Source organism: Ornithodoros turicata, chromosome 1 (genome assembly GCF_037126465.1).
Source record: "Ornithodoros turicata isolate Travis chromosome 1, ASM3712646v1, whole genome shotgun sequence".
Lineage (NCBI taxonomy): Eukaryota > Metazoa > Arthropoda > Arachnida > Ixodida > Argasidae > Ornithodoros > Ornithodoros turicata.
This window is the reverse complement of record NC_088201.1, coordinates 12,291,261-12,306,816: the sequence shown is the minus strand read 5'-3', so window position 1 is coordinate 12,306,816 and position 15,556 is coordinate 12,291,261. Positions and strand designations below refer to the sequence as shown.

The window sequence follows — 15,556 nt, the reverse complement described above, 5'->3', positions numbered from 1 at the left end:
TCGTCTGCTACACTAATTGATAGTACAAATAGTTCCAATAACGGGTCACTCTTGCGGTAACTAGCTATTGTAACCAGTTACTTCTAATTCAGCTGCTCCCTAAGACTGGAATCAGGTAGTGCGATCTTAATAACAATTGGGTGAAGAAAAACGCACCAGCTTTTCCCGACGAGTAGAGGGAGAGAGAGAAGGGCACGTCCTCCCATAGCCACATGCAACGGGGTACTCTATAAGAGAGCTTTCTCTTCAAGCTGTCTACGAAAACGAAAGGTACCTGTGAAATGAAATGAAAATCAGCAACCTGACGTGATCCATTTTAATGCGATATTGGCTTCGGAACCTTTATTGTGAATACCTTCCGATGTACTGCTTGCGACATACTTGTCTGAAATTTCCAAGTGTTGCAAGATTATTTCTTCCGACCAATAGGCCTGTACGGCACACTGCCCACCCTCAAATGCAGTAATGGTACAGCTCTTTCAGGGGCACACAAGCCAATAGTGGCTGCTGTATCTTTTAATTAAGATTTCAGACAAGTGTGTCGCAAGCAGTACTCAAACTCGATGTTAGCTATAGAGACGTTGTCGTCGTGGTAGATATGTAACAAGGTCCGATGGGAGAGCTCAGTGGGGTCATTCGGGTATTACACGGTATCAACTTTACTGTACTTTGTTTTTGTGATTCAGTTCCATTCTGTTGCCAAACGACGGGGTTCAGTTTGTGTGTGTGTCGTTGATAGTTTAATGGCGCAAGGGCAACTAGGGGTTCAATTGCCAAGCGCATCTTTTATTTTGTCTACCCCCTAATTCGTGATCAAACAGAGCGCGTTTTTAGCGCACACAAGAAAAATATAGACCACTTCGCTCTTTGCAAACAAGACGCGCCACCTGCGCATGCGCGGGGTTGGTGCGGGCGGTGCGGGCAAAACACACTGAACGCAGCGTGCGAATGCTTTCCGCAAGTGCGACATCGGCCGTGCTGCACTGCTACCCCGCTTTCGACTGTCTACTGTCACAATGCCCGAATAATTTGGAGCTCTGAAGGAATCAGACAAGTATCCCTACAAGACGAGGTTGTTTATGAATGTTATACAACATGACGATTGACGGCCTTTGCGCTGCACATCGACAACTGGATAGCCCAACCACGAAACATGCCACCGATCACAATCGCATTGTATTTTACCTAATATTTTCGCCGAGCCAGTTCATGGCTGATACTGAACAAGCGCAAGTCACTGGAAGCACACAATTACTTCACCTTATAGGTGGGCTATTTGATCGGGGCGTTTCTGGAGAACAGCGCTAATTTGCTACTGTGCACCGATTCTTGTTAGAATCGATCATCTGGCACGCAGTTATCGTGAGGGAGTCTCACAAAAGCAATGGCAGGGATTTTTTTTTTTTTTCATTTAACTGCAGCGATTAAACGATTTCTTCATTCTGCGTTGCGCGGAAACTGATTGAAAAGTGATTTCGCCACCATTTTTCAATTGGATTGTGTGCCCGAAGGATACACGGCTTTGCGGCATGCTCACTTTCCATGAGAACAGCGATCACTTTATTTCAAAACGACGTCTGTTTTGCCCACACCAAGCAGACATCCTTCTGACTGCAGCGCCACCGTAAGATTGTGACGTCAGCCACGCAAACTGGTCTATATCAGACCACAGCCGTTTATACATATGATATACATAATATGATATAAATATAATATAATAATAATATGATCTGATATAAATAATTCGCGAACCGGTGCACCAATCGACTAACTTTCTTTTTTACAAGTATCTGTCCAATACCGCCTACAAGATGCGCACCGCGTGAATGAGCGGGAGACGCTCATTATTTAAATAAAAATTCAAATGAGTTTCGTGAAAAAAGCTAACTTCTAAAGCAGAGCGCCGTCGGCATTAAAATGGGTACTACCCCTTCTGGGACCTTCAGTAGATACCTTTTAGAGAAAAATCTGCAACCGAAGCGGTTCATTTGTTGCAGTAATTAATTGGTTTCGGTTTACATATTTTTGTCGCGGCTGGTCGCGGTGAAGCGCAAAAGGACGCTCTTTCAGATGTCCTCGACTTTGAAAAAGGTGAAGAACTGACTGACTAACTGAGGGCATCACGCAAAGTGAGCCATGTTCTTGTGAGTATGAATAAGTGTATCACGTCGCGATATTTTCATCGCGTATATTTCGAATCGCGATACCCAAGCTTCAAGCCCCAATTTTCGAGTCGGCTGAAATGGAGCGGAGATTCGGCAAATTAGGAAATTTCTTCCGCTCGCAATGCCAGCGCCTCAACCAGGAAAATGGAGCCGGGTTACATAGCTTGCATTGTAGAGAACTTACGTTTCGACAGGAATTACGAGAACACGAGAGCGCAACATTTTTAGCTTCGTAGGGATGTCAGGGCGCAAGCGACGACTTTATATGAAGCCTGAAACTAATCTCAACAGATTGGAGCCAGATTTGATTGCAAGAAACATGAATTTAACGGAACGTTTCAATGTTACCGTTCGCGTGGGCAGTTCCGTGCGTGTTGTGCGAGCGTATTGGCGTGGGACCGGAATTATGCGTAATTTTTGTCCCGGAAAAACACGGACTTTCCAGCGTTTCAGCGCAGAATTGGGATATTTTTGACGCGGAAAGCTAAGGTCCCTGGTTATAAATGTGGCAAACTATTTGGTGTGAACAACGCAAGCACGTACACAAGTGCACGCGGTCAACTTCCGCACTTGCAGCTGCTATCCCAAGCGGCATACCAAACGCGGTCCATCATTGGCCCAAATTTGGCAAGCCAAGCCTAGCCCAAGCTTGGCCACAGAGCACATTTCCGGTATGCGGTCCGCTCCAGGGAAAGGTAACGGAATCTTTTTCGTTTCCGTTACCGCCTCCGTTACTGGCCCATATTTGCTTCTGTTCGAATTTGACAGTCTGGAGAGAGGAAGAATTGTATTGTTTATTTACAAACATTGGAGCTGGGTGACACACCCATCAGGGATCTGCTGCTCTATTTCAGCCTGGAAGCTTGGAAGTTCCTGGGGCATGCCTGGAAGTTCTGTAAGAAGCTGAACTGCAAGTGAATCTTGACTGCCGACCGGAGTGTTTTATCCCCATCAGATATATCTAGGGTTCTTCGTTTTCAGGTTAAACCCGATTTTTCACGATAGTTCCCCCCGAACAAGTTTTCAAGAATTCGGGTAAAACCCGAAGTCCTTGCAGTCCTTCAACTTGTCGTTCTCGGTAAACTGTCGGAAAAGTCAATCATAATATCAGCAAAGAGAGCTATTTGCGATAACCTATTTGTCCTCCTCTTATGATCCCCTCCTGCAGGAGTCAAAGACGAGCTCTTGTGGAGCTCGGGCAAGTGTTGGAATACCGCGGTCATTCCCTGCCCCAGTTCCGAACGGAAATATAAATACTCTCGTTTCTCGTCCCAGTGTCACGGCAGTGGCTTGTTTCATATGCCTTTTGTTTCACCCGAAAATTCCCCGGTGACATATCAAACAGAGATCATATCGCCCGATTTCTCCCCGAATTATCGTGTGTAAATAGCACCCGATTTTTCTCTCAAGAATTTCAGAAATCATAAAACCCGAAAACGAAGAACCCTATAGTCATATATCTTATGGTTGGTACGAGACCGGCCAAGGTCTGCGTACCGTACACGCGGTTGCCAGGCTTTTACCAAGCTGTGGCGGGCCAAGGGTTGACAAATCTAAAAAGTTATTAATATTAGTTATAAAGTTAATAATTATAAAGTTAATAATTAATAATAAAGTTAATTATTATTATTGTTGTTGTTGTTGTTGTTTTTGCCAAGCAACCTGCTGGCCACACATTTGCTGTACGCTTACTAATCAATGGTCATTTGCCACTGCCTGCTTGAGATGTAGGGCAATCTGTGACCGCGCTTGGCTTGCCCAGGGAAACTTGTGGTGAATTTTGTCCGGAGAATAGTAAAAGGCACTGACGTTGAAATGACTGTGAAGCGAGGACAATGATGACAGAACTGTGTATGAAGCGAGGATTCCTACAAAAACGGCTGCCTTCCCCCTCATTTTGCTTCGTACCTTGTGTACGTCGTGTCACAGTGCTTCAAATATGACCCGTGTTAATTGCAAAACGTATCGCAATAAACAAAGTCGCGTTCCGCTTTTGTTCGAATGAATTCGATGGCTTGTGACTAATAAGTATGTGTGAAAAATACACACATAAAAAATTGCACGTCCTATTTCGTAAATGGTGACGCCATGGTCCTTCACCTTTACTTGTACGTAGAAAAAACGCTTTCAACCTGCGCTGCGTCGGGCGCCGTCGCAAACACAGGTGCTGAGAGAGGATATCTCTACTATCTAACATTTTCTGACAAAGAAACCCGTCCGGTGTGCTCGATTGGTACTTAGTTCTACTTAATTAGCATTTAACGGGGTCAACGATGACTCACTTTCTCCTTTCTGCTGACCCTGAAAGCTAAATCCTCCCGATAGCACTTGATAACCTGAGGCGAGACAGCATCTGCAGGCTCTTTAACATGCTGTCGAGGTAACGTTTGTGTTCTCGTGCCAAATGCGCCTGGTAGCAAACATCTCTTTTTTATGGCAACCGGGGCAGCAAGTTTTCAACGACGGAACCGGTCAGTCCCCTCCACCTGTCGTCTGCCTTTATTCATAAAACCCCGCTGGCTACGAGGACTCAAGTTGTTCTTTGTACCACCTTTGGTCCCCAAAGAAAATCCTCCTCCCAACTCCTCAGGAGATCTCCGTATGACTCATCTTCGCCCACCTAGCTTGGCCTGCAGGAAGCGCTTCTCTATTGGTGCAACGTCACGTGACGTCACCGCGCGCTTTCTGCTACCGTCCGAGCCGCGAGATTGCTTCCGAGTGCCGGCAGAGAAAAATGTAGTGACCGCGAAATATTCCTGAGTTGTTGTTCGCGCTCATTCCGCTGTTTCATTTGTTTTCGGATTTTGCTTTCAAGCACTCGCAAACTTTACGTGTCTGGGTAAGTTCTTCGCTTTACAGTCATTCTGAGTGCGGCGGGTGAGTGTGTGCATCACGAGCAGGGACACGGGCAGGATATTCATTGAGGGGGGTGTGCGAGTACCCACCTTACTTGCTGTGTGTTCGTGTCAGGCAATTTTCGGAAGGGTAAGGGGGTTGTTGGTCACGCAACACTGTGCGGAGCTACTACCTTTGGAGACATAGTTTGATAGCTTTTCACGTTGCGTTTGTTCTCTACCCGTTCCATATTAAGTCCAAGTTCCGATGGGTCAATTGTACCAATGACTGACTCCTCGAAACTTGCACTCATCTGAAAGACTGTAATGGATTAATCGTCCAAGTTGAATGGTGATGGTTGTCCATATTCCTGACAACCCTTGGATAACATTAACGAAAGAAAGAAACCAAAACTTCGTAGAAGTAGAAAGAGGTATATCGTTAAAAAATAAAAAGAAAAATGATGGCCTGCATGTTTCCTTGCAATTATCTCTTCTGACCTCTCCAAGTGTTGTCGTTATCGTCTTGGCGGATATCTTTATTTATTATTTTTCTCTCTCACATTGTCCTGCTTTTCACGCGTTATCAGTTGTTTATTCTTTGTGGCTGGGATATATTGCCAGATATTACCACACCATAAAATTACAGGAATCAGCAAAGGTACTTGTTATCTCACACCGATTGCTGCTGCAAAAAATACACGGCAGACAAAATTCCCGGATCCTTATCTCTGTTGTCCCATATCCCGCAGTCTGACTGGGGTTCGACACGACACCAAGTACTGTAGTATCTGTGTGAAACGGCAAGACATATATTTCGGTACTCCAAAAACGATCTGCGTGCGTGTACGCCGGTGTACGGGCTCGGGGCTTTCCCGTGTTTTGCTGAGCTCCTGTTATTGTGCGCAAAGGGAATTCGGTTTGCTTCTCGCGGAGCGGTTGTCATGGAGAGCGACATTCCAACGACAGATGGCGCTGAAGTAATTACTTTGGAGCTGCTTGCCGCACTCCTCTGCCATCGAAAAAGCTGGAGCTGGCTTCTCTGGCAGGCAGGATCTTTCTCTACTGTCAAACGGGGCAGAAGATCCATAAGAGATTTAAAAGAAATGGAAGAAGGAAAATAGTTCCATGGGCAGACAGGAGCAAACTCGTGGAACAGATACAAATGCTTTATTGGGCGACTTGGCTCCAGACCACTGGAGCAGCATCGTTCTAGGAATACCCGATTTTGGGCTTGTCGACTGTCTTTATTAACCTCACCGAGGAATTATTCAGAAGAAAGCTATTTCATGCATCATCGAAGATTATGGCGTTCATGATAGCTCACAGGCACAAAGTGCACGGAGCATATCACCGCTTGTGAGCTTATCAGATCCTCGGTCTTCAATGTATCGTGAAATACCTAAAGTAACGTGTACTAAGGTATATCAACTTTGGACCAGAACACCAATCTTCTACCACAGAAGTAAGGCCCCCGTGCAACTTTACATCCAATCGTCCCGTATTTCTCGGGCATCGAATCTCACTTGCTCATAAAAAGCTAGATAGTAAAAATGTTACGCGCAAATGTTAAAAAAATCTAGTCTGTGCTAGGATTTTGGGTTGTTTCAAGGTCAAGGTAGTGGTAAGTCAGAACGTGCATGTGTGTAAGCGCGAAGTAGTAAAAGTTTCGAGAATAACCCAGACAATAATGGACACAGCACAATGTACTGAAAGTGCAAGTGCATATGCATGGGCGGAGGGGTACATCGAAATGGTTTACTTCGAGAGCATCTCTGCGAAATGAAATACTGCCCCAATAGGACACCTGACAGCCACCCCCATGTACATTTTGCTGCTTGGGCTGTCTTGCTCTGCTCGTCGAAACTTGTCCGAAGCGACCTTGGGAAGAACGGTGCCACCGCGCGCGGCGCTGAAAACAGCTTCCCTTTAAAACTCCCCCTTCTTCCCTTTAGAAAGAAACACGAACGTCATCGCCACACAGCAGAAGCTTGGACTTTGTTCAGCGAGTCGAATGCTGGAGTCCATCTACTTAGTTGTACACTTGTAATCCTCTGCATACAAAAGGTGTTTTGTTCAAAGCCCCGAGGTTGAGGAACACAGAATACAACGTGTATGTCTTGAGACACAGAAGCCAACGTTTCCTTGTGTGTGTCAAGGCATATCTATTGTCTTGTGTGTTCCTCAGTCTCAGGTCTTTTTGAGCATGGATGTCCGTCTCCACCAAATTGCCTTCGTCCTCGCCGAACTACCTGTTGTTTCCATCTCACCTGGTACACCGGGAAACTTTACCGTCTCACTGCAAAAAAAAAAAAAAAAAAAGTTATTGTGGTTCGAATATGACTAGGATTATTTCACATCGTTTGTATGATATCCGGTAAACTTAAAAACACACACACGAGAGAGAGAGAAGAAAAAAAAAAGGCTGTTTAGACATGAACCTGTATATGTGTCTGACACTGCATCGAATATTGTTACTATTGTTATCTATGCACAGAAGAAAAATATTAACTACGTATTAACCACTGGATATTAACCACATCCCACTAATCGCCTTTCATTTATTCATTTTATTCATTTCCGACAATTATATCCAGAAAGATACATTTTGCGCGCGCTGGACACGCGATATTTGGACACGTTGCGCGTGAGCTCGCCACCGATGTACGCTCCAATACACTTTTGTCTATAGCGCTTCTCCAAGCCCTGATTGGTGGCTCTGAGCTCGTACGTTTATCGGCAGAGGCATCTTGTGGCTGTTACGTCTAATTGTAAAACATGATTGAAAAGGTAGACAGCTATGGGCTGCGCACAGCTTCGAACTTCGCACGTTTTTACCGACAACAATACTCACTTATTTGGCAGGAATGCCATGCAAAGTGAAAGCCTCGTGTAACAATAATGCAGAGACAAAGAGACAATAAAGGGCAACATGATGTGATCCCTGTGTACGTTATTAGACGGCAGCATTGTAGCAGCATTATACGTAACAGGTTTTACGAAAAACCGCGCTGGAGGAACTGGACTTCGTTGAATGATTGATGTGAAGATATATTGTCTTCTCTGCATTTGCTAGTTCGCACCTGTAAAGCTCGCTTCTCCAGATGAAAGTGCTCGATGAGGCGAAGCCCCCTTTACGTCGCTCGCCAGCTCCCAACCTCCCTGCCCGGAGCACTTCTTTGGAAACGATTACGCCTCGCATCACCCAAGTCTATGGCACGCATTACTGCAGCCCCGGATTTAGTTCAACGGCATAAACGATTGACGCAGCTATATGTCATATGCGGACTCTAAAATGAGGCTACCGAGTAACTGTAAAGGGTCGGTACACACTCTTAAAAATGAACTTCATCGCATAGCACGCTCCTAGCCAACCGTCATCTCGAACGATATCGTTTTCTGCCCTGATTTGTTGAAAACGGTAGGCGTGCGCCTTTTTTGTGACACTTATGCTGTTCATCATTGTCACAAAAAAAGGCGTACGCCTCCCGTTTTCAACAAATCAGGGCAGAAAACGATATCATTCGAGATGATGGTTGGCTAGGAGCGTGCTATGCGATGAAGTTCATGCACATGCATGATGCAGTGCACGTGTGTGGCTAATTTTTTGTGGCCTAGTTTTCTTAACTTAATAGTTCATTTTAAATCCAAAGCAAATGTAACAGACAAGTTGGGCGTTCCAGCGCGCGCAATGTATCTGCGAGGCTTTGAGACGTGGATGAGCGCACCATCAGACCGAGGCAAATCTGAGAAGCTAAAGCGGTTGTTGTGGAAACAATTCTCCCTTTATTCGGCGACTTAGATGTCACGAGGGCAAAAGTCGGACTCCATCTTACTGAAACGAAAAACGCGAGCAGAAACCTCGTCTCGTAGAGGATTCCGTGAGGCAACAACTACTTTGCATTGAGTTTACACTGGAATGCCTCAGGACAGGGGGACATTCACAAAGAGGCGTTCGTTGACCGGAACAAAGAGTTGCGCAAGGGCGACCTCTAGACTTGGCCTCGACTGGTTTTATCGATTGACGTATAGTAGGGATCGTCAGAATGCAGACTTCTAGGAATCCGGACACATTGGAGCAGCGGTTCGGACAAACTGTCGCCTGTTTGTAATGTTGTTTTGAATCCGTAGGGCGTCTACACATTCCGCATGCGCTACTTTAATACGGGTCGCGCGGTTCCGAGAACGACGAGGATGCAATATGGTATACCTCGAGGCTAATAATATGCGATGAGATTGATAGTATACAGGATGTTTGCTCTAACGTGTCCAGAAATTATATTTAAAGCGAGCGATAAAAGAACAGCAAGTGGTACTTTTCTGCTACTTGAGTCAGAAACAGGCACTGCTTCACTAGTAGCACCTGTTTCTTAGTCAAGTAGCTGAAAAGTAGCGCTCGTTCCTCTTTTATCGCTCGCTTTAAATAAAATTTCTGGACACGTTAGAGCAAACACCCTTGTACGCTGAGCTAGAACGCTTGTTTCTCTAATGAAAAAAAAAACAAAAAAACAGACAAGCTACTAAAAAGTTCACGAGTGGCACTGTGCTTTCTCAATAGTATATATGATCGCGGGTTAGATACCTGCCGATGACGTTGACAATTGGGGGGGGGACATTGCTCCCATGTGTGTTCCTCACTTCGTGTGACGGAGATTTCCAGCACACATTAAAGAGCGGCAGGTGGTCGAAATTATCCGCAGTCATACCCTGCGGCAGGTGGCATAACCGTGGCACTTGTTAGGCTGACTCACCTTACATGGAAATCGACTCCAAATTATTTTCCAATATTATGTACACTGCCATATTTTCGAAACGCTCAGACGAACTACATGGGACACACTGAATGTAATGTAAGAGCATAGTAAACAACTGCAGAATGAGACTTTTTCTTATTTATTTTCTTTCTTTTTCTTTTTTGCGTCTACATGTCTTTTACGGGGACCAAAGTTGAGCTTGATGTTTTCTGAGTTCCTTCATCCGTTATACAGAATATAAATTTCTTCGTTAATTATTGCGACACATAGGATGTGTGATTCTGTATCTGGACACTCTCTTCTTTTTAAGTGTTGAGAGAGGTCAGCCAATACTTGGCTTGCTACTCTTACAAAAAAAAAGAAAAAGAAAGACTTCACCCGGACGAAAAAAAAAAAGATTCGCACACACACACACACACACACATACACACACACTCGCTACTCTCAATTATGTATTAGAGAGTTTGAGTGCATCGTACGCAATCGCCAAGGTACTTGCGGTTATTTTTTGTGAATATTCGTAACCAAAGTCAACGACGATACAATACATAGCATTTGGTTTTTATGTATCTCGGCACGTTACTGAGCACACACACAAAACGGAATTTGTGCCTTTACAATACAAATCACGCGATATCTTGTAATACATTTTATGCGGACATAAAACCGCATTACCTGAACACACAACGCCTTTAGCGGAATTGACGTAACGATAAATTTTGTGAACGCGAATACACACACACTTCCGTAATAAAATCGTCACCCTTTTCATCTCGCCCTGTTTTAAGTAGGCCTTGTGCAAAGAGCCGTATTATGACATTCCACGCTTGATTTGGTTCCGAGGCTATACTCGCAAGTCCAATAAAACCTAGATCCTCAAAAAAGGTAAAACGCATTTCCGCTGTCAACCGTGTGTCTGTCTGGCCATTATTCCGATCCGCTGACGTGTTCGAGTGTATTTGTAGTCTGCTTATTATACTTCCTATGGTTGCTTTGTTCAGCCTTGAGATTTCCGGTTCCTTCAGCCTTATATAGTGAGTTTCTGTTCTTTGTGTAAGCTTCCATTTCTCAACTCGGTCACACTGGCATCAGCGCAGCTGATTGATTGGGTTTATTGACTGAATGACAACATTGCAGCGACTCGAGTCCCGACATCGCCTGTGCTGTCTGCAGGTGTTCCCTGTGTTGCTGTACACTCTAGAAACAGAATTTCACCGCATAGCACGCTCTGCGCAAACCATTGCCACGAATGATATGGTTGTCGCTTCTGATTCGAAAAGACAGGGAGGCATACACCTTTTTGTGGCGGTTGTCATATGTCCAAATTGCCACAAAAAGGCGTGCGCCTTCCTCTTTCTTCGAATCAGAAGCGATAAACCTATCATTCGTGGCAATGGTTGGCGCAGAGCGTGCTATGCAGTGAAGTTCACTTTTTTAGAGTGTAGAGCAAATGTCGGCATAGTTCCCTGTGAAGTTGGCCCCCTCGAGCAACGTGGCGCCATATCGACAGGCGGATTACTCGGAATATAAGAGCGCCACAGCTAACCAACGCAGCCTGACCCATGTTAGTTTTATACTCCACACTAAACCTCATCAGGTGTTCGGAAGTGTGACTTTGGCCTCGTGCGACAAATTTTTAAACATACCAAGTCCCGTGGATTCGACAAAGCGTCTGCAGCAGCGAAATTGGCAAAATTAGGCTCAAACATAGCGGTGCACTCATTTTGCTTGTACACACGTATGCGTCATTGGACGTGTATGTGGAACACCTGGAGGATGCCTCCTGGTGAAGTAAGCCGGCGGGAATGCAGCCACGATGGCATTTCGCACAGACGGTCGCCTCAAACCCGCGCTCCGAGGTTTGTACACATAGGCTATTGTCCTGTCTTCAGTGGAGAAAGCTTGATACCTGTCACTTTGGAATGCGCTTCACGATCTGGGGAATTCGAGGGTTCACGAGAGGATCGGCGTACAGCGTTCAAGACATCAATCCGCAGTAAACGTAGTTTGAGTTTAATCTAGAACTGGGAGACCGATATAGTTTGGTATTCGATGCTTACGGATGGTCACGCACACACGTCAGACATTTTGTATACGTGCGAGTGAATAGTGCGGCTGGACGTCGAATTATGTGCGGTGTAATGCGGGGTAACCGAAACTGAAGACTTTCAAGGAGGCAAGCCGTCGATAACGTCGTTCCTCGAACTATCGTCTCTACCAAAGCCGACCAAAGGTAGGAACAAATCGGGGTAGTTGGTACATATGTATGGTGATGAAGGGCGGCAACAGACAAAGATCGGGGTTAAAGCACAAAAAAGATACCACGAATACCAAGTAGCAACTGTGTATTGTTAACAAGGGGGTTATTTGGGGGGGGGGGGGGTCGCTCCACCTTGCAAAATTTGTAGGAACTGCTGTTCCTTTGTTAACAATACACAATTGCTAGTTGGCAGTCGTGGCGTCTTTTTTGTGTTCTAACCCCGGTCTTTGTCTGTAGCTTGCCCTTCATCACCGAGCCTACCAAAGTGTAAGATTCTGGGGCGCACAAGGCTGCGGTTGGTTCCGGTAGGTAAGGGTAGGTATATAGGACACCTTCCCTGGTTCCCGTGCACTGACGATCTACTGAAACTAAGGAGTTTTAGTAGAACGTAAGTATTCCATAAAAATGATACGATAAAGGAAGATGTCATATCAAAGATCAGCAACGTGATATTAGGCACTTCGGAGGAATAAGGAGACCTGCTGTTTGTCTGTTCAGTAATCGGGTGAATAGTTTCGGTATTCGGAAGACGTACAACGGCAATACGCTGGAAATTTCGGTTCGTATTTTCGCGGAATAAAAACTCCGAAACAATCAGCATCTTCAGAAACCACGTAGGGCGAGGATGCACTATAGATAACCATAGATGAACATAGAAAGAGAAAAAAGAAAAAGAGGAAAGAGATATAGGCCTGTAGAAAAATAATAATAATAATAAATAAAAGCCATTAACTCCCGTGTCTAGCAGCAGGTGGTCGTCCATCTCGTCGTGCCATTTGTTGGAATTTGCGGGACGGAGCATTGTAGCATTGTAGTTCTTCAAACAAATATCGCTCCACCTGGAGCGCCCTGTATTAATGGGATCGTGGAAAAGCCATGTCACGCAGGTTATGTACCAAGAAGCCTCCGCGATTTTCATCTCTTTGTGTGTTCGCCATATGCGGGCATTCATGGTCTCCCTCTGCCTTAATTTCGCTAGAATCGACAACGCACTCATGCGTTCACTATAGTATGGGATTTGTGATGGCATAAGGTTACTCTCTAATATAGTGTTGCCGCGGGCGGATGCACGTTGAAGCAGCCACGCGTAGCTCAGCTCTTTTTATTCGTTTATATATTTTTTTCGCAAGTGGGTGCGAACTGTGTTAGAGGGAATGAAGGGCATAAAGTGGGGTACACCAGGTGTGCGAACGGGCTCGCAGAGCAAGGGGTGCGCACGATACCGATTAGGGGGTGGACAGTACACTCTTAAAAATGAACTTCACCGCATAGCACGCTCTTAGCCAACCATCATCTCGAATGATATCGTTATCTGCCCTGATTTGCTGAAAACGGGAGGCGTACGCCTTTTTTGTGACAGTTATGAACAGCATAAGTGTCACATCTTTTGTAAATGTAATTACAAAGGCCCTGTGCTCCAGAGGCAAGTATTTCCCTAGTTTCGTGTTAGTGCCGCGAAGCAACTGTGGCTATGAGCGGAGTGGAGGACAGGTAGGGGGGGGGGGTCAGTATGCGTTCTGGGCCGACTTCAGGGGGAACAATGCCGACATTCGTCTGGAAAGTCTTCAGTCTGATGTCTCCCAACTCATGATTGAACTTTGCATATAACTTCTTTCTGATAGGCGCTTCGTTGCTCAGCTGTCTCTTTTCCACAAAATATATAACAACATCTCCGGCAGGGAGCGCCTTCTTTTAGCTCCCGACTATATTTCACCACGTGACCGATCTTGATCACTCCAAAAATGATTTCTTCGATACTCATCCCCTATATAAGTGACCAACTCACGGTGAGCGTATTAAACGTGCGCTTATAGAGATGGTTTCTCAACCCTGTGCAGGTTTACGCATTATGTTCTCGTGACCACGTTCGATGGTCTCGAAAAAGAAAAAAAGAAAAAGAAAGTGTCGATTCTCCTACCGCATCAATTCAAATAAGTTCAATTCATATTTCCCACGCTTCATCACGCGCAGACGTATAAAGGCATCGGTCGACGTGTCAATAAAACTGAATGAACTTTCGTGCTCACATGCTCAAGGATTGCAATGGAGATAACGTACGGCAACTATCGCAATCATATGACACTCTTTATTCACCGCGTTCGTTTGCCACATGATCATGATCAAAGTTTGCGCGATTAAGTGTGCGTTTGTGGTCGATGTAAGCGGAAGCCTCCATACACGATGCAGTCGAGAAGTGTTCACAAGTTGGAATGCACGAGACGGCGTTACGCATGCTCGAAGTAGCTGTGAGCGCGTAAATATTACGTACGAGATGGCGCGGCTTTCGCTTACGACGCGCCCCACGTACTCGTAACCCAACGCACAACTGTTCCTAGCCTTGACGTGAGGCGGGGAGCAGACAGCTTGTCGGCAGAATTGGTCGTAGAAATACGCAGCAATGGGAAAGCACCTACAACAGGGGAGGACTTCAGCGAGGCAGGCTGATATCTATTGAAACAAAATATATTCAGACTCAAAACCACATATCGCAGCATGGAAATTAAACCTAACAATTTTAGAACCGTTACAAGCACTGTCTCTAACGGACATAAAAATAAAAAAAATAGTCTAGATAAAAAAGAAGATTGATAATATTGATAAATATTAAATATATCAATATGATTGATTTTCTAGATAATCTATTTGATATTAAATCAAATCAAGATTCTTGTTTTTTATATATATATATATATATATATATATATAATGTGTTATCTCTCCTGTCGCGTACTTTCAATGTTTCAAAGTGTGCTCTGGTATATGCCTGACCTATTTTAGGATATGCCCGTGTTGTCTGGGATACTGCTGAAATAACCAAAAATAAATTTGAACAAATTCAGAACAGGACATCTGCTACAAGTTCGTCCTAAGCCTATACATATAGTATAGTCGGGAAGACAACGGTAGAGAAATGATGAAGTAGGGATTAAAATGAAAGTCGCTTGCCTCCACGACTGAATTTTTACATTTAATATTCAATAACAAACAGGAGTAGTGTAAGAAATGTACATAAAACAACCGTGTGACGTTTCTGAGCGGAACCATCAAGTATACAAAATCAGACAGCACTTTGCAGGGCACTTGCGAAAACGCTTTTCTTCCTTTCTTTTTTTAATCATTGATAGGAGCGTGCCCTTCATATGCAGATACTTTTCTTTTCTCCTCCGTACCCCCCCCCCCCCCCCCCCCCCCCTCCATCCCAATGCTGTACGCCCTGGGGCAACGCTGGGCAAAAAGAACCGTTCCACAATGTGGAACAATTCGTACAGCAGTCGCAGCAGTTTTAGATCCGTTTTTACACCACCTCTGATGGCCCCGTTTTAATTGTCTAATCACATGCAGCAACCCACAGCATTCGACACGGCCCTCCACATAAAAAAAAATAATAATAACCTCTTCAATTGAGTCGTCCAACAATTCAATCCTAAAGTGTGGGCATACCCGCACGCGAGCATTTGACGTTCTCATCAATGAATGGATTCGCCGCGTGCGAGCTTCAAAGTGCACTTTCATGGCCGACAGCTGCTTTTTAGCCGGACGTGG

At 45.0% G+C, this 15,556-nt stretch overlaps 1 protein-coding gene across 1 annotated transcript in view; it reads left to right on the top strand.

The window, feature by feature from the left end:
- Positions 1-4,883: 4,883 nt before the first annotated feature.
- The window catches only part of LOC135377490 (mitogen-activated protein kinase kinase kinase 13-A-like), a 33,196-nt gene continuing 22,523 nt past the window's right edge, over positions 4,884-15,556 (top strand). Inside the window, exon 1 of the mRNA XM_064609918.1 lies at positions 4,884-5,004. The gene's annotated coding sequence lies outside the window, so the exon portion shown is untranslated. The remainder of the gene's footprint in view (positions 5,005-15,556) is intronic.